At 48.2% G+C, this 25,964-nt stretch overlaps 1 protein-coding gene across 5 annotated transcripts in view; it reads right to left on the bottom strand.

Annotated features, from left to right (window-relative positions):
* Window positions 1-25,964, bottom strand: part of NTM (neurotrimin) — an 831,268-nt gene that overhangs the window by 400,991 nt on the left and 404,313 nt on the right. The gene's annotated exons all lie outside the window — the stretch shown is intronic.

Consider the following 25,964-nt stretch of genomic DNA (forward strand, 5'->3'; position numbering starts at 1 on the left):
AAGTTCTCTGTGCAATTCATGCTTTCATCAATGGAAAACAATCTGAGCCTCATTCCTGGTAGCCTTGGAAGATCCCTCTGGAGCCGGTCACAGGATGGTGGAGGCCAAGTCACATGCTTTTTGGTGTCCCAGATAGCAGAAGTTATCACAGTTCCCATAAATCACAGTCAAGTCCTTCCATGCCCCAAGCCTTACGTCTGATCATTTAATATGAACCACTCCAAAATCATTCAGAGAATCCTTCAGTCTCCCAGTAATGTCCGCCATGGTCAAGCCATTTGATTAGCCTCAAAGTTTAATGGTTTGATTGGTAGATTAATCTTAAGAATGTCAGAACAGTCCTGCTGGATGAAACCATCTAGTCCAACATCCTGTCCTCACAGTGGCTGACCAGCTGTTTCCTGGCAGCCCACAAGCAGGACCTGAGTGCAAAAACACTTTGCCCACCTGCAGTTGCCAGCAACTGATATTCAGAAGCATGTGGACAGTGGAGGTAGATCATAGCCATCATCAATCCAATGCAAATGTTCCTGGGAGAAAGTCCCATTGAACACTGTAGGATTTACCTCTGAGTAAACACATGCATGGAATTAAGATTGCTGGAAGAAATATCCACAATCTCAGATATGCTGATGACACAACCTTGATGGCAGAAACTAGGAGGTATTAAAGAACCCTTTAATGAGGGTGAAAGAGGTGAGGCGCAAAATATGGTCTGAAGCTTAACATAAAAAAAAACCTAAGATCATGGCCACTGGTCCCATCACCTCCTGGCAAATAGAAGGGGGAAAAATGGAGGCAGTGAGAGATTTGGGTTCCTTCATCACTGCAGATGGTGACAGCAGTCACGAAATTAAAAGACGCCTGCTTCTTGGGAGAAAAGCAATAACAAACCTAGACAGCATCTTAAAAAGCAGAGACACCACCTTGCCGACAAAGGTCCGTATAGTTAAGCATTTGGTTTTCCCAGTTGTGATGTATGGAAGTGAGAGCTGGACCATAAAGAAGGCTGATCACTGAAGAATTGATGCTTTTGAATTATGGTGCTGGAGGAGACTCTTGAGAGTCCCATGGACTGCAAGAAGATCAAACCTATCAATTCTGAAGGAAATCAGCCCTGAATGCTCACTGGAAGGACAGATCCTGAAGCTGAGGCTCCAATACTTTGGCCACCTCATGAGAAGAGAAGACCCTGATGTTGGGAAAGATGGAGGGCACAAGGAGAAGAAGGGGATGACAGAGGATGAGATGGTGGGATAGTGTTCTTGAAGCTACCAACATGAGTCTGACCAAACTGCGGGAAGCAGTGGAAGACAGGAGTGCCTGGCGTGCTCTGGTCCATGGGGTCATGAAGAGTCGGACACGACTGAATGACTAAACAACAACAAAACACATGCACATTTACTTGGAAGTAAGCCTCAGTGGAACTTAAAAGGTAAATGTAAAGGACTCCTGACAGTTAAGTCCCGTTGCAAACGACTCTGGGGTTGTGGTGCTCATCTTGCTTTACTGGCCGAGGGAGCCGATATTTGTTCACAGACAGTTTTTCTGGGTCAAGTGGCCAGCATGACTAGGCCGCTTCTTGTGAAACCAGAGCAGCGCACAGAAATGCTGTTTACCTTCCCACCGGAGCGGTACCTATTTATCTACTTGCACTTGACATGCTTTTGAACTGCTAGGTTGGCAGGAGCTGGGACCGAGCCACGGGAGCTTACCCCATTGCAGGGATTCGAACCGCCGACCTTCCGGTCAGCAAGACCTAGGCTCAGTGGTTTACTTCTGAGTAAATGTCTGTAAGATTAAGCTTTAAAGTGGGGGTATGAATTTAATTATTTCCTCCTATCAGTAAGAGTAATTCAATATCAGTAATTCAAAGTGTTGGTGCTGACCTTTAAAGCCCTAAACAGCCTTGGCCCAGTATACCTGAAGGAGCGTCTCCACTCCCATCATTCTGCCTGTACACTGAGGTCCAGTGCCGAGGGCCTTCTGGTGGTTCCCTCACTGTGAGAAGCGAAGTTACAGGGAACCAGGCAGAGGGCTTTCTTGGTAGTGGCACCCGCCCTGTGGAATGCCCTCCCACCAGATGTCAAAGAAATAAACAACTATCTGACTTTTAGAAGACATCTGAAGGCAACCCTGTTTAGGGAATTTTTTAATGTTTGATCTTTTACTGTTGTCACAGTGGCCGGAGCGGACTACTTCAGAGTAACGACGCTACGCAGCTCTGCATTTTATTCTTTTATTGGTGCTGCGTATTTACAGTGCTTAAGTCATTGCTATTTACACGGAGTGATGTGGTCAGTCGGTTTCAGAACCTCCGAATGGCTTTTGGCGCGTCTTTCTCCAACACAAAAGCTTTGGCAGACCCATCCTCTTTCCCCTCCTCTTTCTGCGTAATTCCGGAGTTGGGGGGATGGGTCTCCCGCCCTTATTCGCCCCTTCCTGTCCCACCTGGGACCCTGGCTCCTCTACCTTGCCTGAGCCTCGGACACGACTTCCTGCTTCCCCACTGGAATCGGAACTCTCTCTGCTTCCCCCTGTGCTCGGGGATTGGCTTGAACTCAGGAGGGGAGGGACTTCGCGATATCCCCTGTCCCTCACATCCACCCCCCTCCCAAGCTCTCCTTCACCCCTCCCCAGGTCCCCCCCAGGTGTCGGTGACGACTGGAAGCCTAAGAACTCAGTGCTTTCCGAGCCCGTTGGTGTGAACACCTCCCCCCAGTCCTGCAAGCCCCCCCCTTCCGCCTGGGAGGACGGGAATCCCAAAAAGTCTGTGGCGTCAGAGCTGGTGGGGGTAAAAATGTTCTGCCAATCTGCTCCTTCCTCTGACTGGGTGGATCTCGGTGACACCCATACCTCATCCTCTGGTTCCTCAAACTCCGCTTCCCAGCGCCATGGTGAACTGCTCTCCCGTGCTTCCTCCCCCTCCCCCTCCCTTTCCATGTGCCAGGGCTTGGGTCTATGGGGAAAGAGGGCGTGAAATTCTTCTACCAGGAATTCCTCCTGTATCTGAGTGGCTGGGACCCATTCATTCTGGGACGGTGGAGCATCCTCCCATGCCATGAGGTACTCCAGTCCCCCCACCCCCCACCTTGAATCCAGGATGGCTGTGGCCTCATTGAGTTGCTCCCTGCCTTCCCTCTCCCCCCCTCCCTCAGGGGTTTGTTCGCTGTCTCGGAGCCTGCTGCTTTCCCTGTACGGCGACAGCAGCGATCTATGAAACACTGGGTGCACCCTCATGTCCTCTGGCAGTGCCAGCCTGTATGCCACCGGGTTGACCTGTTGCGTGACCGTGAAGGGGCCCAACCTTCTGGGCGCCAGCTTTTTGCATCGCCCTCTGATGGGAAGGCCCTCCGAGGACAACCAAACTTTGTCCCCCACCCTAATGACCTCCCCCGGTCGCCTGTGGCGATCTGCCCCCCTCTTGTACGCTTCCTTGGCTCTCTCCAAGTGTTCTCTGAGCTGCTGGTGCACCGTCTCCAGTTCCTCTGCTCAATCCTCAGCCTGTGGGCCTTCCTCCTCCTCCTCCCCCTCCCTCTCTGGGAAAGATCTGAGGTCACGCCCGTAATTGGCCTTAAAGGGCGACACCCCTGTGGAGACGTGCACCGCATTGTTGTAGGCAAATTCTGCCAGTGGCAGGCGATCCACCCAGTCCGTTTGCCTCTGGCTGACGTAACATCTCAGGTACTGCTGCAGAATGGCGTTGACCCTCTCCGCCTGTCCATTGGTCTGCGGGTGTCTAGCCGTCGACAAGCTGACCTCCACCTGCAGGAGGTTCATGAGCCGCCGCCAGAACCTGGAAACAAATTGGCGGCCACGATCCGAAATAACCCTTAAAGGTAATCCATGCAGTCTGAATACGTGATCCACAAACAGTTTGGCTGTCTCTTCTGCAGAGACCGCCCTGGCACACGGTATAAAATGGCACATTTTGGACATGAGGTCCACCACCACCAACACTGCGGTCTTGCCCCTGGAAGAAGGCAGATCTGTGATGAAGTCCATGGACACCACTTCCCACGGCCTGTGTGGCGTGGCTAAGGGCTCCAGCAATCCCGGTGGCGCTGCTCTGACCACCTTTGCCCGCTGGCAGGTGTCACAGCCCCTTACATAGTCTCGAACATCTTCCCTCACCCCTGGCCACCAGAAGTGTCTCATGACTAGGTGAGTGGTTTTGTCCCTCCCAAAATGACCCGCCGTTGGGTTGTCGTGCATCTGCTTGAGGACCGTACGTCTAAGCTGGGTGGTGGGCAGGTACAGTGCACCTTTGTAGAAAAGCAGCCCCCTGCGTTCTGCAAAGTCTTTTGCCTGCTCCCCCCCCTCTCAGTTCTCTGAAGATGCGGTTGGCAAATTCATCCGCTGCCGTCAGTGCTGTGAGTTCTGCCTCGCTCACCACTGCTGCTCCGCAGGACCATGCTGACGGGGGGGAAATGTGCCTGGGTGCCGGTGGCGCCTCCTCCTCCATGTACTCTGGCTTGCGGGAGAGGGCATCCGCCCTGACATTCTGCTCTCCCGGGATGTAGTGTATGGAGAAGTTGAAGTTCGAGAAGAACTCTGCCCACCGTATCTGCCGCTGGTTGAGCACCCTGGCAGTTCTCCAGAACTCCAGGTTTTTGTGGTCCGTGCACACTTGGATGGGGTGCTTGGCGCCCACCAGGAAGTGTCTCCAGTGCTGGAACGCAGCGTGGATCGCAAGAAGTTCCCGATCAAACACCGTGTAGTTTCGCTCTGGCTGGGTCAACTTCCTGGAGAAGAAGGCACAGGGTCTCCACTCTCTGTTGGCGTCCAGTTGCAACAAAATGGCGCCCACAGCTTTATCAGAAGCATCTGTCTCCACGCGTAGGGGCGCGTCCTGAACCACGTGGAACAGGTTCTGGTCTGAGGCGAACACCCTCTTGAGGCTTTCTAACGCTGCTTGCGCCTCTGGTGTCCACCTGAACTTCTGCTTGCCTCTCAGGCAGTCAGTGATGGGAGCCGTAACGCGAGAGAAGTTCTTGATGAACTTCCTGTAGAAGTTGGCGAAGCCTAGCAGGCGTTGGGCATCTTTGCGCGTCCTGGGGCTGTGCCAGTCCAGGATGGCCTGCACCTTGTCCTTGTCCATCGCCAGCCCCTTGTCTGACAGCTTGTAGCCCAGGAAGTCCACCTCCTTGGTGTGAAACTTGCACTTCTCCAGCTTCACATACAGGTGGTTCTCCTTCAGGCGCTGCAACACCTCCCTGACATCTTTCACATGCTGCACTGGGTCATTGGAGTAAATAAGGATGTCATCCAGGAAGACCAAGCATTTCCTGAAGAGGAGGGACCCCAGGACGTGGTGCATGAAGGCCTGGAAGCATGCTGAGCCCCCTTGCAACCCGAAGGGCATCACCAGATATTCAAAAGAGCCCAGAGGCGTGAACATCGTGGTTTTCCATTCATCGCCTTCCCGGATCCTGATCAAGTTGTACGCCCCCCTCAGGTCTAGCTTGGTGAAAATCTTGCCCCTGCGTGCCGCTGTCAGGAGATCATCCACTCTGGGCATGGGGAAAGCCACTGGCTCTGTCACTGAATTCAGTCGTCTAAAATCCACCACCAGACGGCGCTGTTGCGTGTCTTTCTTGTCCACCCAGAAGACCGGGCTGCCCCCTGCTGCCTTGCTTTCTCTGATGAACCCCCGCTTGAGGTTCTTGTCGATGAAAGCGCGCAGATCCTCCAGTTCCTGGTCTGACATGGCGTACAGCTTGGCTGGGGGTATAGTTGCCCCTGGCACCAGGTTGATCTGGCAGTCAAAAGGCCTGTGTGGGGGTAGGTGGTCGGACTCCGCTTCGCTGAAGACCTCCTGCAGGTCCCAGTACGGCTTGGGTATCGCCTCACCCCCTTTGACGTGCATGGTGGCCACCGTGGCTATCAGAGGCCCCTCCCCTGGTTGGTGCTGCATGCAATGTTCCAGGCAAAAGTCCGATCCAAAAGTGATGCATCTCTGGTGCCAACTGATGGAGGGGTCGTGGCGCGCCAGCCAGCTCATGCCCAAGACGATGGGGGGGTCTGAGATGGTGGTGACGTTGAATGCCAGTGTCTCTGAGTGCCTTCCCACCGTCATTTTCATGGGGGGGGTTTGATGAGTGATGGCCCCTCCCAGCAGCTCTCTGCCGTCAATGGTCGCCACGTGCAGAGGAAAATCCAGCTGCAGAAGCTGGATCTGGTGCTCTTCTGCAAAGTTCCTCGAGAAGAAGTTCGCTGACGCCCCACTGTCAATTAAGGCGAGGACTGTCAGGGGATAGCCATTTGGGAGCGTGAGCGTCACTTCTAGAACCACTCCTGCTCTGGGAGGGGTGGGCTGGCTCTGCTCCTCTCTGTGCGGGTGGGTGGGCTGGGGCTGTTGTCTGCTGACTGTGCCTGGCTGCTGCCCCTTGTCTCCTGCAGCCAGGCTTTCCCGTTTCCCTGCTGTGGTGCTGCGTCAGTGGGGGAGGGCACAACCGTTCCCGCCTTTCCTTGCCACTCCCTGCGATGTGGGCAGTCTCTGACGAGATGCTGGGGGGAGTTGCAGAGAAAGCAATTCCCACCCCTTCCCTCCTTGCGTCTTGGCGCCGCTGGGGTTTGAAAAGCCCGCGCGCGCGCGCTATCAATCTGCATGGGTTCCTGGTCCTGACTGGCCCCAGGCGTGGCTTGAAAGGGTTGTTGGGGGGGTGGCTTCTCCTGCGACCGTGGGAACCAAGCCCGCTTTGCGCGCGTTGCTTGCTTGTCGCTCCACCGGGATTCCTGTCTCACCCCCACCGCCAGAGCCGCTTTGCTCAGCTGATCCATATTACTGGGCTTTGGACCTCTCGAGAGCTCATCCTTCACCTCCTCATGCAACCCCAAGTAGAACGCCGCTTGCATTGGGGGTGACTCTAGTTCCCACCCCAATCTGTGCACCAGCATGGTGAATTTCGCCCAATACGCGCGAACTGTCATATTTCCTTGGCGTAAATTGTGAAGTTCCTCCTTAGTCTGGTCCATATGACTATCGGACGAATACATCGTTTTCAAACCTTCTAGAAATAGTTTGACATTCTTCATGCAAGGATTCTTTGTTGCAATTAACGGTCTTAGCCACTCCCTGGCTGCCCCGGTAAGGTGCTCCACAATAAACGCTACCCTGTGCTCATCATCAGGGAACTCATCGTGGTGCAGCTCAAGAGCATACACAATCTCAGTCTCAAAGCCCTGATATTCCTTCGGGTCTCCATTAAACTTGCTTACTAGCGTCCCGGCTCTCCTTCCTGGCAGCACTTGGACTTGGGGTGCCCCTCCCGCCTTGTTTTTCTCTGCATCCAGCTTGTTTTGGAGGTCTACCGCCACCGCCCTTAATTCCTGCTCTCTTTCCTGTAGCGCTCTCACCTGTTCCGCAAGTTGTAGCCGGTCGTCCTGGACCTTCTTAGTCTCTTCTTTAGCTGCCTTCAATTCCCCCTGCGCCTGCAGCGACAGCTGCTGCAGTTCTTGCTGGGCTTGCTCCGCGATCTGCCGCCATCTCTCCGCCTCTGACACGCTCATCCCGGCAACTCCAAAGTAGCCCAAAAAGGATTAGGAGGTTGCTGTCACAGTGGCCGGAGCGGACTACTTCAGAGTAACGACGCTACGCAGCTCTGCATTTTATTCTTTTATTGGTGCTGCGTATTTACAGTGCTTAAGTCATTGCTATTTACACGGAGTGATGTGGTCAGTCGGTTTCAGAACCTCCTAATGGCTTTTGGCGCGTCTTTCTCCAACACAAAAGCTTTGGCAGACCCATCCTCTTTCCCCTCCTCTTTCTGCGTAATTCCGGAGTTGGGGGGATGGGTCTCCCGCCCTTATTCGCCCCTTCCTGTCCCACCTGGGACCCTGGCTCCTCTACCTTGCCTGAGCCTCGGACACGACTTCCTGCTTCCCCACTGGAATCGGAACTCTCTCTGCTTCCCCCTGTGCTCGGGGATTGGCTTGAACTCAGGAGGGGAGGGACTTCGCGATATCCCCTGTCCCTCACATCCGTGTTTTTAATATCCTGCTGGAAGTCGCCCAGAGTGGCTGGGGAAACCCAGCCAGATGGGTGGGGTATAAATATATTATTATTATTATTATTATTATTATTATTATTATTAAATCTGGAGAATCAGAGCAGCAATGGCTTATCTAGTTCAGCACCCTGTTTCCCACAGTGGCCATTTATATATTTTTAGGAAGTCCAAAAGCAGGACAGGAGAGCAACACTGCTCTCTCCCATTCATGTTCCTCAGCAAGTGGTATTTAGAGGGTGGTGCTTCTGATCCTGGACATAGCATACAGCTATCATGAGGAGTAGCCATTGATAGACTTAGAGCTCATCTACATTAGGTTTTTTTTTTAATAAGTTTTTTAAATGTGTTATAACACTGTGACAAAAGGGACCCAGGTGGCGCTGTGGTTAAACCACTGAGCCTAGGGCTTGCTGATCAGAAGGTCGGCGGTTCGAATCCGTGTGACGGGGTGAGCTCCCATTGCTTGGTCCCAGCTCCTGCCAACCTAGCAGTTCGAAAGCACGTCAAAATGCAAGTAGATAAATAGGAACCGCTACAGCGGGAAGGTAAACGGCGTTTCCATGTGCTGCTCTGGTTTGCCAGAAGCGGCTTTGTCATGCTGGCCACATGACCTGGAAGCTGTACGCCGGCTCCCTCGGCCAATAATGCGAGATGAGCGCGCAACCCCAGAGTCGGTCACGACTGGACCTAATGGTCAGGGGTCCCTTTACCTTTACCTTTATAACACTGTGACACCAGATGGCACTGCGGAGTTCGATCCTCTGGCAACATGATTTCCCATTACTGTACTGTATGAGCTTTACAACGCGTTTCCCTGAAACTTTTTTTTTTAATGTGTCTAGATCCAGCCATAGTAATAGCCTTAGTAGCAAATTGTAAATTACTTTCTTTATTGCCACAAAAAAGCTTTTCAGGCTTTAGTACTTGAAAATCTATTTACATTTGATTCAATGAATCTCAATTAGGACAGGAGTTTAGCCAGCTAAATATTATCAAACAGTGTGTGTGTGTGTGTGTGTGTGTGTGTGTGTGTGTGTGTAGGGGGGTGTCTTTCACATTTGTTTGATTCCAGCTCCCATCATCCCTGGTCAATGGCCATGCTGGTTTGGGCTGATGGGAGTTATAGTCCAAAAACAGCTGGAGACTGAAGTTTGGGAAACACTGGTCTACACTGACCATGTGTGGGTCCCTGTGATTTCAGGCAGGAGTCTCACCCAACCCTACTTGAAGATGCTGCTGGGGTTTGTACCTGACACCTTCCATTTGCAGAGCAGATGCTGTGGTCCCTGAGCTACAGTCCCTCCCCATCTTTTCAGCCTCACTGAGAATGCATCAACCAGACTGCAAGACTGGCAGATGACAGAGGGAGAGGCCATGTGGCTGGGAATTTCAAGGGCTAATTTGCCAGTTAATTCACTGATATGCTAATAATTGATATCACAGCACCATACTGCACTAACCCAGACAAATCTGACCATACTTGGATTTGGGGAGGGGAGAAAAGAGCCACCCTTGCCCAGCTCACTTGGATAGTCTCTGATGCCAGCCAAAGTCCTGCTCACCATCTGGGCAGCAGGTGTGCCTGCTTTCACTCAGGCAGAATTAATGCAGGATGCAGCCTTGAATAGTGCACATTTCTTTGGGCTTCCGCGTCACCTGCGGACCCATCGCTTGGCCCTCTGTCCTCCTCTCTTTTGTTTGGTTCTCAATTACAATCTATTTAGTCATCGATAAAAAAGTTTTGCCTCCTGCCAAAGGGACCCAGTTCCCTGCCAGAGAATATGCAGCCACTACTGAGGTTTGGCAAAACCGCTTATGGAAAGCGGCAACATCTCGTCCATTTGGGAAGCGAAGGAGGAGCACAGCACAGAGCCAATTCTTTAAAATCACAGCAGCAACCGCAACATGGAGCAAGCATGAATGCGTAAACATTGGAATCCCTTTGGGGAGAGTCGGCACTTGATTTATTTCTCGCTAGCAACTTTGGACAATGCCTGGCACTGAGAGGAACCCCTGAAAAAAATCTGTGCAGCTTTGAAATCAGTGGTTAAAATCAGAGCAGTCTGCTGTCTTGATTCAAAATGACACCCGATTGTTTGCAAACATACCGGTAGTCAAAAACCAGTTCCTTGATCTCTGGAACCATCATGCACAATTTGCCTTCAAATGCATAGTGATTTTTTTTCCAAATTACCTAGCCAATTTACATGTATTTCTGTCCACCTTTTCAGGATGCAAACAGTGCTGAATGTCAGTGAGTTCCATCACTGAGTCAACTAGGGAGGCCCTGCTATTGGTGCTACCAACTGGGGTAACTTGGGGGCGGCAGTTCCATGAGACAGAAACTTCTCAGTGGTGTGACCCTCAGACTTTGGAAACCCCATCCCCAAGGAAAGACAGTTGTACCCTCCAATACTGACACTTTTAATGCTAGCTGAAGTCTTACTCATTTGTGGTTTGGGGAATTAATTTCTGAGTGACCTCATGTTCATACATGTGGGGTGGGGGGTACAGCGGTTCTAGAGGTTTAAATTGTGTTGTGAATTAATTTGTGTTGATGGCTTTAATCATACCGTGCATTGATTGGGGCTCCCAACCTGGAGGAAGAGCCGTAGAAAAAAAACAGTTGTGGTGGTGGGGAGGGGGGAATGAATTTCTTCTGGTGGAACTAATCAGGTCTTCATTCCTTGATCCCTTTCAGTGCACAGCTCAGCACATGTCACAGGTCCATCGAGATGAAATTCTGCAAGGTGTTATTATCCAACCACAAAAGAGCACCAGTAACTATCAGGTCAGAAAGAGTTGATTTTATTTATCAGCATTTCTTCAACAAAACGGCACCCAGCGTTTGACCAAAACTGCCTTTGAAATGCGCACCCACATGATGTGGCTCCAGGAACATCACCCTTGTTAATGCAAAAAGGACCCCGGAGAGCTCTTTCCTCCTCAACTCACACCAGGGTGCCTCTACAATTGGTTCCCATAAAGCAAAGGATGACAACCAGGTTTGTCTCTCAGCTATGACCCCTGCTGGCACCAGAGATGCATGTGACTGGAGAGCAGCCCAGCGGGGCATCCCTAATTCTTCTTTGTTGAGACCTGGGCTTTGCATCTCTTCTGTGAACAGTAATTGGCTGTAAGAGGCAATCCGTAACTCCTTCCTCTCCATAACCTCTTCCTGAGCAAACGGTGTTTCACCTGTGTGTGCAATGTTGCATCTCCCTCCCTCCTGCATTCAATAACTGCCCTGGGCTGTCTCGGTGCCAGAAACCTTTCTTCCTTTCTTTTTCGTTTTACGTTTTGTCCCCCAGCAATCTCTAAGCCATATTCATTAGTGAAATATCAGGAACCTCTGGGGTGGCAGCTTGTGCTCCTAATTCATCTTCCAAATGTATAATGAGCCAGGAGAGAAATTTTTTAGGGTGAATTTAATTGACCTTTACAACAGCATCAGGCAGATTGGCTTAAATGTTATTAAAGCATAATATAACCCAGGGAGACCGTAAGGAAGGTTATCAGAAAATCTATCAAGTTGTTGGGTTGTTGTTTCATGGCGAACAAATTAAGGAGGAAAGGGGGAGGGGAGGGGAGAAAAACAGGAGGTGATGGAGACAGGTTGAAGAGGGCTGAAGGAATGGGCGTGGAAGACTGGGAGCCAGAGACAGCCGTAGCCAAAGGAAGATCAGGAGAAAGGGTGTGTTTGCCATCCTAAGGTCCCAAAGGCTCCTGACTGCTGGGAGTGCATTTATTAGCCAGTTCATTTCTCCCACATCCTGAAATAGGGTGACTTGAAAGTCACAATGAATTATGAATAGAGGTTGGGTGGTTCTAAAAGAAGATTGGCAAATTCCTTGAAGATAAGGCTATCAATGGCTACTAGTGTCAGGGACCGTGCTGAGGAGGGCTGCACTGAGGAAGAATGGTGGGAGCCACCCCCTCACCCTCACCCTGATCCTGAATCTTCCCAGGAGCAGGAGGACAGTATAGATTTGGAGCAGTGGTTTGCAGAGGGGCATAGTTAAGAAGACAGAAGCTGGGAAATACTGGATGGGGAACAGCTAGGAGAAGTAACACTGGAAGAGAGAGGGTTAACAGATTTACAGTCATGGGACAGCATTCACCCCCCTCCTTCTCCAAAGACACAAATAGCTCAGAAAGACACAAAGAGCTTAGAACAGAAAGTGCAGAGAGTACAAATTCAGATTACAAAATGTAGGAGTGACGTGGATTAATAGGGATGGGGGGTGGGAGTGAGCCTTAATTGGGAGCACCGTCATTTCTAGGTAGACATGCTATTTTATCTCTCACTGTGATTATTAAAGAATCTACCTGGTAAGACGTTCCTTTTGTTTGATCTCTTTTTATTTACTTCCACAGGGGAGGAAGCCGATTCCCCAAAGGCTGACAACTAGCCACAATGGCTAGGGGTTGATTCCATGGTTGCAGGAATACTTTGAATACCAGTTGTTGGAGATCACAGGGGGAGGGGCTCCTGTGTTCAAGTCCAGCTTGTGGGTTCCACCTAATGCTAAGGAGTCACAACCCAACATGGATTATGATTATTTATTTATTTATTTATTTATTATTTCATTTATATCCCACCTACCCCCGCCATAGGAGCTCAAGGTGGAATACATGGTTCTCCCCTTCCTTATTTAATCTTCACAGCAGCCCTGTGAGGTAGGTTAGGCTGAGAGGCAGTAACTGGCCCAAAGTCACCCGGCAAAAGCTTTGTGGCCAAGTGGAGCTTGGAACCCCGGTCTCCAGGTCCTAGTCCAGAACTTTCACCACTACACTATGATGACTAACCATTTGCACAATTGATTCTGCACTTGCTAGTTATGGGGTGGGGCCTGGATCTATATGTGGAAGGAAAGACCACAGGGAACCTTATTCAGCCACTCCTCTGCACTCCATGTTTCCCACATGCATGACTTTAAAGCATTTTCTCTACAATCTTGAGGGCTAGAAACTGAATTTGATTAAAGTTAAGATCCACAGAGTTCTGATTCCTACACCCAGTCCCATATTCTCTACTGCTTCTGTGTTCACTTAGAATCCCGGCATAAGCATAACCCCATTACACTGTTCTCCACAGTTTTGATATACAGAAAGTGGACTCTCCCATCTGTATTGGTGCCTACAATTTATACCAGGGCCGGGAAACTGTTTTCAGCCCAAGGACCACATTGCCTCCTGAGCAATGTGCAATCAGGGGGCCTGCTTCAAGTGGTGGGAAAAGAGAGCAGAGGAATGGACGTGATGTTTACCCTTTGTACATTAGTCTACATTCTAGCCACACAAAAGTCTGAGGTTTCTTGACCCACACATTTCCCCATTCTCCACCCAAGGAAGCAAGAGGACACATTCCAAAAGCGCTGGAGGGTGTGGAGCAGGGCCAGGGAGGGGTGTGGCCTTGGGTAAAGGGGCATAGCCCAGGCAGCAGCACAGCGGCAAATTCAGAAGTGCACGGTACTTTTGTGACACTCACAGCCACTTAGCATACAGAACAATTCATTGGTGTTCTTCCCATAGACCTTCTTCAGAGTTGACCCCCCTAGTAGCCAATCCTCAGAAGCTCTTTTCACTTCCTCTTTTCACTCTCATTGGCTCCAATCAGCACAAAGGGGGAGAAGACTTCTTCTCCGTGGCTAAAAGGCTTCCTTTTCATACCAAGTGGGGGGTTTTTAGGATTCTGGAGGCAGGGACCCAGCTGCAGAAATAGTAACAGGTCTTTGACAGCAACACCCCACCACAACCCCAAACCCCTACATCTCTGGGTTTGGGCAGTGGGTGAGACCTGGTGGACAGTCCTGGAAGCCTGCATTCTCCATACCTCCAATTTGATCCATACCCATTCTGAAGATTATCCCATGAAGAACTCGCCGTCATTCATTCCCATCCACCCTGCTGGGAGAATGACAGAGGGCTCACAGCGTTCCCCGCATGCTTCAGCTCAGCTTACTTCCAAACTGTGCTTCCCTATTCTCCGCAGAGAAAATGTCACTTAAATAGCATTATAAAAGCATTTCAAAGAAGAAAAGATAACAAGAGTCACATTTCAACTGAAATGAGAAGTGGGGGGACGGGGCGTGTATTCATGGGTGAGAGTGCATTTTAAAGAGTTCAAAGCGTGCTAAAATGTGGACGGGGATGAAAGTCAACAGAATCAGCTTGGGCAAAACTGGGCTTGGGAAAGGGGGGGGAGGGAAGAGTTAATGGTGATGTCAAGAGCAATTTTTAGTCCTGTTAGATATTCATTTTCCATAGATCATCTGCTTGTCCCCGCTTGTTTGAAATTCTCAAGGTTTCAAGCTTCAAAGTGCACCATGACTGCCTTTTGCACAGAGCTCATGGATCCGTAGGGAGCCACATCAGCAGGTTATAGCGTGGAGGGCTCCCGCTGGGACACTTGCTCCTTCTGCCAGCCGTCATCTCTGCGACAAGGGCATGGTGGCTTCCAGCCGGGAATAATGTAGCCGCTCCAAAGAATTTGGGTAGTGGGAAGAGAAATGGAAAATATGCTGGACTGGCGAGGGGAACAACGATGAATATTCTATATCCCCCCCTCTCGTTTTCTGTGTTAGAGAACCCCAGACATTACCCTTTCATAGTGCTTAATTGGATTAAGAACATAAGAAGAGCCAGCTGGATCAGGCCAATAGCTCGTCTAGGCCTGCATCCTGGTCTTACATTGGCTGACCAGATTCCCCAATGGAAAACCCACAAGCAGGACATGAGCACAGGAACCCTCTCCGTTCCTGTGGTTAGAGAGAGCAATTTTTCTGACTCTCAGTTGCTGGAAACCACACAAGGGAACAGTGCTCTTGTGCTTGTGTCCCGCTTGTGGGGTTCCCATTGGGGCATTTGGCTGGCCACTGTGAAAACAGGATGCTGGACTAGCCAGCAGGATTTTATTACGTTCTTTTTGATAGCGCTGAAAAAATGCCTCTCCTTTTTCAGCATTTCCCCAAGCATTTAAAATGGAAGACATTATTTAGGAAACTTTTAGTCTGAAGCATGGTGCCTGTAGTGCCATCCTCTCTCTCTCTCTCTCTCTCTCTCTCTCTCTCTCTCTCTCTCTCTCTCTCTCCCTCTCCCTCTCCCTCTCCCTCTCCCTCTCCCTCTCCCTCTCCCTCGTTTACTAGGTGCCAAGAGCTAAGAGCCTGACAACTTGGTTTGATCAGTCAATTAATTCACACAGTTCTGTAACTGTCTATGCAAGCCGTCCTCTCTTGGCTCGAAAGGCCACGTCCATTAAGTGCTCTTGAGCAAGTTGGCTGAAGAGCTCTTCTGTCAAGCATCAGCCCAGAGCTCTTGCCTCCTAAAGTTGTTCTCTTTCTCTCCAGAAGAAACTATGTAGGACGAAGGCAAGACAGGCATCAGGGAAGGAAGCAGCCTTTTCATCTGGGAGTAGGTGTGAAAAGCATGGCCTTGAAGGGAGAACACAAAGCTTCTCCCACTCGAAAACACTTGCTGTGAAATGAAGACAACACATCCATGATCCAAAGCCTGCAATGATCCAAAGCCTGCAGAGAGGGGTACATAGGGTGAGCAGAAAGGGCTCTGCTATATTTCTCCTAGCATTTTTCTTTCTTTTCCTTTTTTCATCAAAGGGAGAAAGGAAAAGTAGTGTGGTTGAGGCTGGGGGGGGGACCCAGCCATGTGTCCCACTCCGTGGAACACAGGAAGATACACCTTAAACCACTGATGGCCTTGGTCCTCCAGCAGTTTGTGGACAACAATTCCCATCATCCCTGACCACTGGTCCTGTTAGCTAGGGATGATGGGAGTTGTAGTCCCAAAACAGCTAGAGGGCCAAGTTTGGCCATCACTGCGCTTAAACTGAATCAAAGCAATGGTCCAATAGTATGGTCTACACTGAATGGCAGCAGCTCTCTGTTGTCACAGGAAGCAGTTTTACTCAGCAGTCCTACCAGAAGAAATGAATGAGTGAATCTGCCAATTCCAGTCTCTCATTTTTATATTTTTATATTTTAAAAAAAGAAATTTTAAATGATGTTCTCCACATTTCTCCACCAGTTTGCAATTAAAAGGAGAGGAAGGGGAGAGAAAGAGAGACCTCTTGAAAATTCATCAGCACTTGAGTGTGAATTTCTCCTAATACACACATTTACATATGCAATTTCCCCTAATAATGCAGATTTTCACAAAGTAATTTCCCCTAATACGATGCATTTTGTATGTTTGTTTCCACACGGCAAAGAAATTCAACACGTGAATAGTTCTCCGATTGCTGCAGAAAACGGCATCTGCTGAATTTATCTGCTTTGAGGGCCATGACGCAAGACATGGGGGTGCTCCCACGAGAAAAGACCACAACCTCGCTTCACTCCAAACAGCCTGGTTTGCATCGTCATCTGACCCTCTGCATTGTTGCCGCTCCCGGGAATAAAAATGCAAACTCATAAAGTGTAATGGGCTGTGGTGATTTATTAAGTATTAGTTTAGTCTTGGGGACCTTGTGACACCAGAGACCAAGGCAGCTCCACTCCTGGTTTTACGATGCTCCCAAGACCTCTCCGTGCAATTATTTCCTTGTCTCCCCACAGCCCATACATTATTCTCTATAATAATATGTTTTCTGAAACTCCTTTCCATAAACTACTGTAGCAGGCAGCAAGAAACCATATTATTATTGATATCATGTCACATCAGTAGTAAAATGACTTATGGAAAATGGACTGTGAATAGAGACGGTTTCAATTTAAAACATTCTGACCTTTCGGATTATTAAAGAGGAGGGAAGGGGAAAATATACACACACACACACACACACACACACACACACACACACACACCCCACCACCACCAAACTAGTATGCGGCAGCATCATACTCAGAAGGAGCGGCGTGGGGGGGGGTACCCATAACAACCTTGAACTTCAGACAAACTGAAGGCCTCTTCTTTCGGTCTAAGCGGTGGGGTTTTTAAGTGGAATTCAGGGAATCCTGGGATTTTGTGGAAGCTTATCCGGACATTTGGTGGAAGCTTGGAGAAGAAAATAAGCCACAGCTGACAAGCTTCCCTCAAAGCTTGCAGTATAAAGGGCTGTATCCAGTGCTAGCCAGACTCAGAAACAGACCCCTTGAAATGATCAGACATGGCTAATTCAAGTCACAGCCACACCATACGTATTTAAGCACTTTCATACTGCAAAGTATGCTGAGAACTGTAGTTTGTTAATGGTGCTGGGAAGAGCAGGCATGTAAGGTGTCTCCTAACTCTCACCATCCATTAAACTACAGTTACTGGGATTCATTGAGGGGGCGGGGAGCCATGCTTCAAATATATGGTGTGGAGCTGGCCTTAGGCCCATCAATTAACCTGCTTCTCGTTTTGAAGCACACTGAACAAATTCACCAGTCCTGGACTTCTGTGTGGGCGAAATATGGAGCTATCAATCAGATTATGTGCCTCTCCAAATCTGGCTTCCAGTTTAATAATACAATAATAATAATAATAATAATAATAATAATAATAATAATAATAATTTATTTATACCCCGCCCATCTGGCTGGGCTTCCCCTGCCACGCTGGGTGGCTTCCAACAAACATTAAAATACATCAAATATCACAGATTAAAAACTTCCCTAAACAGGGCTGCCTTTAGGTATTTTCCAAATGTCAGGTAGCTGTTTATCTCTCTGACCTCTGATGGGAGGGTGTTCCACAGGGCGGGTGCCACTACCGAGAAGGCCCTCTGCCTGGTTCCCTGTAGCTTTGCTTCTCTCAGTGAAGGCCCTCGGCGCTGGACATTCAGTCTCCGGGCAGAACAATGGGGGTGGAGGCGCTCCTTCAGGTATACTGGACCGAGGCCATTTAGGGCTTTAAAGGTCAGCACCAACACTTTGAATTGTGCTCGGAAACGTACTGGGAGCCAATGTAGGTCTTTCAAGATGGGCGTTACGTGGTCTTGGCGGCCGCTCCCAGTCACCAGTCTAGCTGCCACATTCTGGATTAGTTGGTTTCTGGGTCACCTTCAAAGGTAGCCCCACGTAGAGCGCATTGCAGTAATCCAAGCGGGAGATAACCAGACCATGCACCACTCTGGCGAGACAGTCTGCAGGCAGGTAGGGTCTCAGCCTGCGTACCAGATGGAGCTGATAGACAGCTGCCCTGGACACAGAATTGACCTGCGCCTCCATGGACAACTGTGAGTCCAAAATGACTCCCAGGCTATGCACCTGGTCCTTCAGGGGCACAGTTACCCCGTTTAGGACCAGGGAGTCCTCCACACCTGCCCGCCTCCTGTCCACCACAAACAGTACTTCTGTCTTGTCAGGATTCAATCTCAATCTCAATCTTGTTTGCTTGTTTCTGTGCAGGGACATTTAACCTTAATGCATCAGCACCCAACTATAAGTATCTACACACACACACACACACCAGTTTTGTGTAACTCATCTTTCCCCATCCACAATTTATTTGAGCCTCATTTTAGTTCAACAGCAGCAGCACCCCCAATTTCTGGCCACTATTGGTGAGGTTAAAAACTGCAGTTTGAGAGCAAATTGCTAGAGAAGACTAGCTAGAAATGCAGGCTGAAATTTTGCACAGTGGTTAGGAAACTGAGCTGTGAGGTTCACAATAAAATTGCAGCTTCATTCCTGAACTTGCTAGGTGGCTGTAGTCCATCTGCCATCTCTCACCCTTAGCTACTGAGGGGATAAGAATACTAGCCTACCACAAAGGGCTGTTGTAATTAACAATGAGGCAATGTATGTTGAGATGTTTTCTGTGCTTAGAAAATACACAGAAGAAATGCTGTCTTAACCCAGATGCATATTTACAGTTTTAACAAAGTTGCTGGTCCTAAGCACATTTACTCAGAAGTAAGTTCCACTGGGCATCACTGCCTGCTAAGTATGTTTAGGATTAAAGCTGTCATCTTAAAAATGCATGGCTGACTTTTTCCTCTTATCAGTAAATCCAGAATCAGCAACTTTCTTTTAATGGGGAGCGGGGAAGCAGGAAGCAAAGCATCAACAGAAAAATATATATTATTTTATTACTTTTTTTATTTAAGCAAAAGCAATAAAAATTGGACAAACTGCCCAAATCTCTTTTGGAAGCTTTCCGAGCTGTAAACTCACAAGATCTGGACCACACTTAATCTCCCTGTGTGTTTATCTCAAAGTCTGTGCTGGGATGCTAACTGAAGGGCATATTTAATCAGGGATCAGATATTATCTGGCCATTGGTCTGGGACCAATACTAGGAAGTGTTTATTGGCCCAGAAAACATCTCTACTGTTCCACCAACTGAACGCCTTTGCAACCGTCTTTTTTCCACTTGATGGTAACATCTGATAGCTCATGGGCTGCTAGGAAGAGATTGATGGCCATGCTACATCTCTGCATTTCAGAGCTGAAATTTTAGCTCAGTGATATTGCAGTTGTTTCCAGATATATGGTACCTGCTCCCAACAGCAGCCAGAAGTATGCTGCTGGGATGGAAATGGCAACATTAGGAGTCAGGTAGCTCCTGGTCTGAGGCTCAAGGGTATTGGGTTATTCATTCATTCAGAAAAAAAAAAACATTTATATGTTGCTCCTCATAAAGTATCAGGGTGGTGGGGAACAAGACATATGCAGCAAACCAGCATTAAAAGCAGTTCAAAGCAGTCCTCAAAATGACTGACAAACCAAGAAAGCTTTAGACAATGGTACAGGCTTGCTAGCATAAAATGGTCTTCAATAGAAAATCTCTGTCAAATCTCTTTTGGAAGAGTATTCCACAGCATGGGACCAAGGACTCTAAGTGTTCAGCTTCTAGTTTAGGCCAGTCAGGCCTCTGAAACATGTGGGTGAGTCCCAGACCCAAGGTGTTCAGGACTTTATGAGTCAACACAAAAGCCTTGAACTGACAAATTCACCCACCTTCTCATAAATTCAGTGGAGAATTACTGTACTTTTCTGTGTATAAGACTATGTTGTTTTCTTTAAAAATCATGCAAAAAGGGGGGATTGTCTTATACATGGGTTGTACATAGGGTGGACGTTTGATTGGTTGCTGGCGAGGCTGTCAGCAGCTATTGCACATGTTATTGGTTGCTGCATCAATGGGTGGTGTTGATTGGCTGACGCTCCGGCAGTTGGGAAGGTGATTGGCAGCTTCTGCCGGCGATGGGACAGATGGGAGGCCGATTTAGCGACGTGTGCAGGTCAGCGATTTTCGGCAATCCCCCCTAAAAAAAGCTTCAACACAACCCTGGGTAATCCTCGGCAAAAAAAGCTCAACAACTCTGTGCCATCTCCCCACATTTTCTTAAATTTGAGTCCCCCAAAATAGTGGGCGTCTTATACATGGGGACGTCTTATAGACTGAAAAGTACAATAGTCTCCCAAATGTTTCAGCTAGCCTCCCCTGCCCTCTCACCTTTAAAACCAGATTCCCTTGCATGAAACCATTCCAACAAAGTTCCTAGAAAGTACACCAGCCTGGTGTTCCAAATGATCCAAAGTTTTCCTCAACCCTAGATTAAGGAGGAAGCACTGGCAGGGATTATTTAGGCAGCAAATAAGAGATTGTGCAGAACGAAAACTGCCAATTCCTCAGACTGTAATGACATGAACAAACATGCCCAGGGCAATTGATTGTGCTGATAGCTCCATAAGCACAGTCCACAGAACAAAATGTAGCAAATATACTCATTTGTGTGTGACACAGGTGACCTGCAAAGGATATTAAATGTAGCTGATGAGGACACACTTAATGATATCTCGTCCCATAAAGTAAACACATGCCTTTGCAGCAATGATGAGCAGCCGGTACCAATGGGTGCTTGAGGCTCTCTCTTCCTGATCCAAAACATTGTGTTCAAAATCATCATGACAGCTGCCAGATTCCACGAGTCCTGTATTGGAGATCCTGTTGAACTCTACTGAGCAATGCATCAATTCCTGGAATCAGAACAAACAATTTCTGGATTTCTAGTCTACTTTGAGAACATGACCCCAGAGTTCAGCAGTAACCAGGGTCCCAAGGCAGAGGCTACAGTGTCACTGGTTAAGGAGCCAGGGTGGGTTCCTGGATCTGAGCCTGATGCTGATAATCAGAGGAGCCACTGAGTTAGAGACTGCTGGGCAGGAGTCCACTGAATCAGGTATCACAGAGTCTGTACAAGTGGAGCCAGGACGTTCTTAGGTGCCTTCACTGGGTCTTAGGAACTGAATGCCTCTCACATTACCTCACTGCACAGGGAGCACACCAGGTGGGAGGCCAAGGAATGCAGGATAAATGCCACCCTCCCTTCAGACTAGAGGGTTGGCCCTTTAAGAGACTCAAGCTCCCACAAAGGGGGTGGAGGTAGAGACACATGTGGCCTTAGTTCACTTCCAACTCTTGTAGAGAAAGCTGCTTCCTTGGTGTTGTCCATGGTGCTACAACAATTAACCAGCCTTGCTCCATGGCCCATCTAGTCCAGTATCCTGTTCTCACAGGGACTTGAGCACAATACCACTTTCCCCTCCCTGGTATTCGGAAGCACACTGCCTCCAACTGTGATGGTTGAGAGCAGCTTGCTAAGGAATTTCTAGACTGTTGCAAAACCATCTTTCCTAATCAGTTTTCAAACAAGTGTCATTGGGCTGTTCATATTTCTCTTTGCAGGCGGGAGGTCATGATTTTTTAAGATCAGAACCCCACTGTAGAATTTACAGGCGTTTACAAGCATGTCATGTTATCGATTAAAAGGAGGAATGGTTGGAAGCGAAGTATGTGTGCGTGCACACATGTGTCTCGATCAAATAAATATATAAATAAAATCCACCCTCCATTTCAAGGTACTATTTCCTACCCCCACCCCAATTCCTTTCCAGATGGCTGGGAGATTTTTTTTTCCAGGTGGTAAATATATTATTAAGAACTCATTTCACCGTGAAATTGACTATTCAAAACACAGACAGAAGTTAATATATTAGGACAACCTGTCTGAAAACCTGCATTAGGAGGAAATTTATTTTTGTTTAATATAAAGCCTTGTATTAAACCCATGGCCGTTCCCTTAAGCTGCATGCTGGCAATGGCCAAAGCCATCCTCTTGACATGTGCTTCTGTATCAGTATGAAAGGCTGCTCACATAAACTTTAGATCCTTGTTTGTGCAGAGGAGTGGGGTCAGCTGCTGGCAGCCTGACGGCCACATGCAGCACACAGCCTCATTTCATGTGAGTGGCAAGGAGTGAGAAATGAGAGAAAGGGGGTGGCAGGAAGAGAGACAGCTTAGCAACAGGTTAGAGCAGGTTAGACCCATGGCTTTCCAGAGGATGCTCGACTCCAACTCCCACCAGCCACACAGCCAGTGAAACCTGTGGTTAGGGATGAGGCGATATGTAGATCAACAACATCTGGAGTGTCATAGGTTCCCTATCCCTGGGTCAGAGCATGCCTCTAGACAGGTGGTTCCCAAACTCCCCCCCCCCCCCCCCGTGGAACAGTTTAAAATTGCTGAGGGTCTTGGTGGACCACTTACTGATCTTTCTGCCCATTGTAGCAGTTGTGACACACTGAGCTAGGATCAGAATGGTTTTTAGTTGCAAATTTACAGACACACCACAGACTACCCAAAAGAGGTTTGTGGACCACCAGAGGTCTCCAGAACAGTTTGAGAACTCCTGTTCTAGACACTAAAGGGTTTGCACATCCTCAATAATTTCAACCTGGCTCTTATAAAACCAAGGAATTATGAATGATGAGGGCATCCTGTCCTGGTTGGATGAGGGTAGTATTTCCTGGTTGGACAAGGATAGTATTTCTTGATCCTTGGTACAATCTGATCCAAAAGCTCCAGGTAGCTAAATTCCACTCTGTTTCAAGTTGCTTCTAAGATAATCACCTGGACTGGGCAATGTGTTTCAGCTCAAGGGTGACATCCCCTTCTCTGCAACCTTCCAGGAGCCAGATGCTAGTGGCCAGAGGGGCCAGAGGCTAAAGTAGGAAGAGCAACAAATACTTTAGCATGCACATACTCCTACATGTATCATGGTTCATTTAATATGAGAAAATTGTTCATAGTTTTAACAAGACTGAGGGGTGAGAAATCTCACTTCTCATCGAGATTAAGGAGTGAGATAGAAATCAGAAAGAAAAAGAAAAAAATCCATGTAGGCAAACTCAGTATTGAGATCTTGAGAAAATTATGTCCCTCCTCCAAACAGTTCATTTTGAGCCTCTTTAGATTTCAGCTGTAATTCTAAGCATCATATCTGAAGTCCATATTTGCTAATTATGCAATTAATTTATTAGGCAGCAGTTAATAAGAAATTATAGGACTCTGTCTAATTAATGAGTCCACTAAAGCATTTAGTCAATCAATTACTCTGTCTTTAAGCAATTATTTACTTTAAATAAGAATTTGCTAGTGAAAGTCCTAAGTATTTTTTATATATTTTTTGCTACCACTTAGGAGTCATTTAGGAAATTAGAAATAAATTAACCCCAGGGAAGAAGTTGGGACAAATAGCCGGCATGACAAGGTAAACAAGGCATCCTTTGCCTACAAATTCAGTTTCCTTGCACCCCAAAGCAAAATACGTACACAGAAATCAGGAATATTATTAGGCAAATCTAGGGGGGAGGGAAAACAGATCTATGGGGGGAGGGGGAACTGTCTCAAAGCCACCCAGTGAAATTCACAGCTGAGCAGGGATAGTAGCAGCTTCAGGCAACTTGTTGGAAAGATGGGAAATAAATGTATTGAATGGATGCATATTGCAGATAGAAGAGGGTGGTGAAGAGGAGAGGTGGTGGCTTGTGATTAGTTTGTGGCTGAGGTGGCGCGGGAACCTTTCTAGCTTGTGGCTCATGTTCTCATACAGTATGCTAAATTAGCTCTCATTATGAAGAAGAAGGGAGGTTGCTCACTGGAGGAACGGTCAGAATTGTGTCAAACGAGTGTAAATTTAATTTCATGCTAAACTGCATGTGAGGCCCTCCACTTGCCGAGCTGTTCCTAGCCTAAAATATTATTGGTTTAATTGCATCTCTATGTGTGGGATGTATAATCCCCAAGTATGATAAATTATAGAATTATTCAGCCAAGTCAAAGTATTCAACTGCTCACTCCTCTCTCTCCCCACTGCCTTTGTGGTCAATCTCCATGGAAGCATCTCAATATCTCAGAGAGTGTTCGGAGCCATGGAGAAGAAACCGTGACTTACTTGAGAGTTTTAGCATCAAAGTCCAAGCAGGCTATTTCATTCTTTATTCAGCTGTGCTAAGAAGAGAAGCTTTGATTTCTCCCTCTTGCTGAGAGGCGGTATGGGAGGCCAACACCCAGCAGCACATAGTTAAACCATAATTAAACTGTGGAACTTGTTCCCAGGGTGATGGCCACCAACCTGGATGGCTTTTTAAAAAGGATTACACAAATGCATGGAGGAGAAGGCTATTGATGGCTACTAGCCATTATGTCTAGGGACCCAGGTGGTGCTGTGGTTAAACCACTGAGCCTAGGGCTTGCTGATCAGAAGGTTGGCGGTTCGAATCCCTGTGACGGGGTGAGCTCCCGTTGCTTGGTCCCAGCTCCTGCCAACCTAGCAGTTTGAAAGCACGTCAAAATGCAAGTAGATAAATAGGAACCGCTACAGCGGGAAGGTAAACAGTGTTTCCATGTGCTGCTCTGGTTTGCCAGAAGCGGCTTTGTCATGCTGGCCACATGACCTGGAAGCTATACGCTGGCTCCCTCGGCCAAGAATGCGAGATGAGCGTGCAACCCCAGAGTCGGTCACGACTGGACCTAATGGTCAGGGGTCTCTTTACCTTTTTAGCCATTTTGTCTATGCTTTGCCTCCACAGCTGGAGGGAGCAATGCTTCTGAATACCAGTTGCAGGAAACCACAAGAGGGGAGAGTGTTTGAATCCTGCTTGCTAGTTTCCCACAGGCATCTTGTTGGCCACTGTGAAAACAGGATGCTGGACTAGATGGGGCAGTGGCCTGATCCAGCAGGGTTTGTTTTGTTTTTTTGATAGTGCTGAAAAATCTCTCTCCTTTTTCAGCATTTATTCAAGCGCTGAAAATGGAAGACATTTTTAGGGCAACTTGAGTCTGAAGCACAGTGCCTGCACTGTCTTCCTATTTACTATTTATCAGAGTGTGAACAAGTTTGTTTGCTGGGTGCCAAGAGCCCCCACCTCACCTTACGAAGGTTGCTATAAGGCAGGGTCCCCAAACTAAGGCCTGGGGGCCGGATGTGGCCCAACCGCCTTCTAAATCCGGCCCTTGGACGGTCCAGGAATCAGCATGTTTTTACATGAGTAGAATGTGTCCTTTTATTTAAAATGCCCCTCTGGGTTATTTGTGGGGCCTGCCTGGTGTTTTTACATGAGTAGAATGTGTCCTTTTATTTAAAAGGACTCTGGGTTATTTGTGGGGCATAGGAATTCATTCATATATATTTTTTCAAAATATAGTCCGCCGTCCGCCCCCCAAGGTCTGAGGGACAGTGGACCAGCCCCCTGCTGAAAAAGTTTGCTGATCCCTGCTATAAGGATTGTTGAGACAATATATGTGATGGACCCCCCCCCCCCTATTGTTACGATGGTCCTCATTACTCCTGCTAAGAGTGAACTCGGGTGGTGAGTGCTGATGATTTGGAATATAGGAAAGGAAATTATTCTTCATATGGCACTTTGAAAAACTGTGGGATTTGCTCCCACAGGAGGTAGTTATGGCTACCAACATGGATGGCTTTAACAGAGAATTAGGGAGGATCAGGTTTTCAATGGCTACTAGCCATTTTAGCTATGTTCTACCTCCACGGTTCAGAGGTATGCCTCTGAACACCAGTTTCTGGGAGTCAGAGGTGGGAAGAGTGCTCTTGAACTCAGGTCCTGCTCACAAGATTCCTACAGGGGCATCTGGTTGGCTGCTGGAAGAATAGGATGCTGGACTAGATGGGCCTTTGGTCTCATCCAGTGAGGTCCTTCT

Source organism: Zootoca vivipara, chromosome 14 (genome assembly GCF_965207765.1).
Source record: "Zootoca vivipara chromosome 14, rZooViv2.hap1.1, whole genome shotgun sequence".
NCBI classification, from domain to species: domain Eukaryota; kingdom Metazoa; phylum Chordata; class Lepidosauria; order Squamata; family Lacertidae; genus Zootoca; species Zootoca vivipara.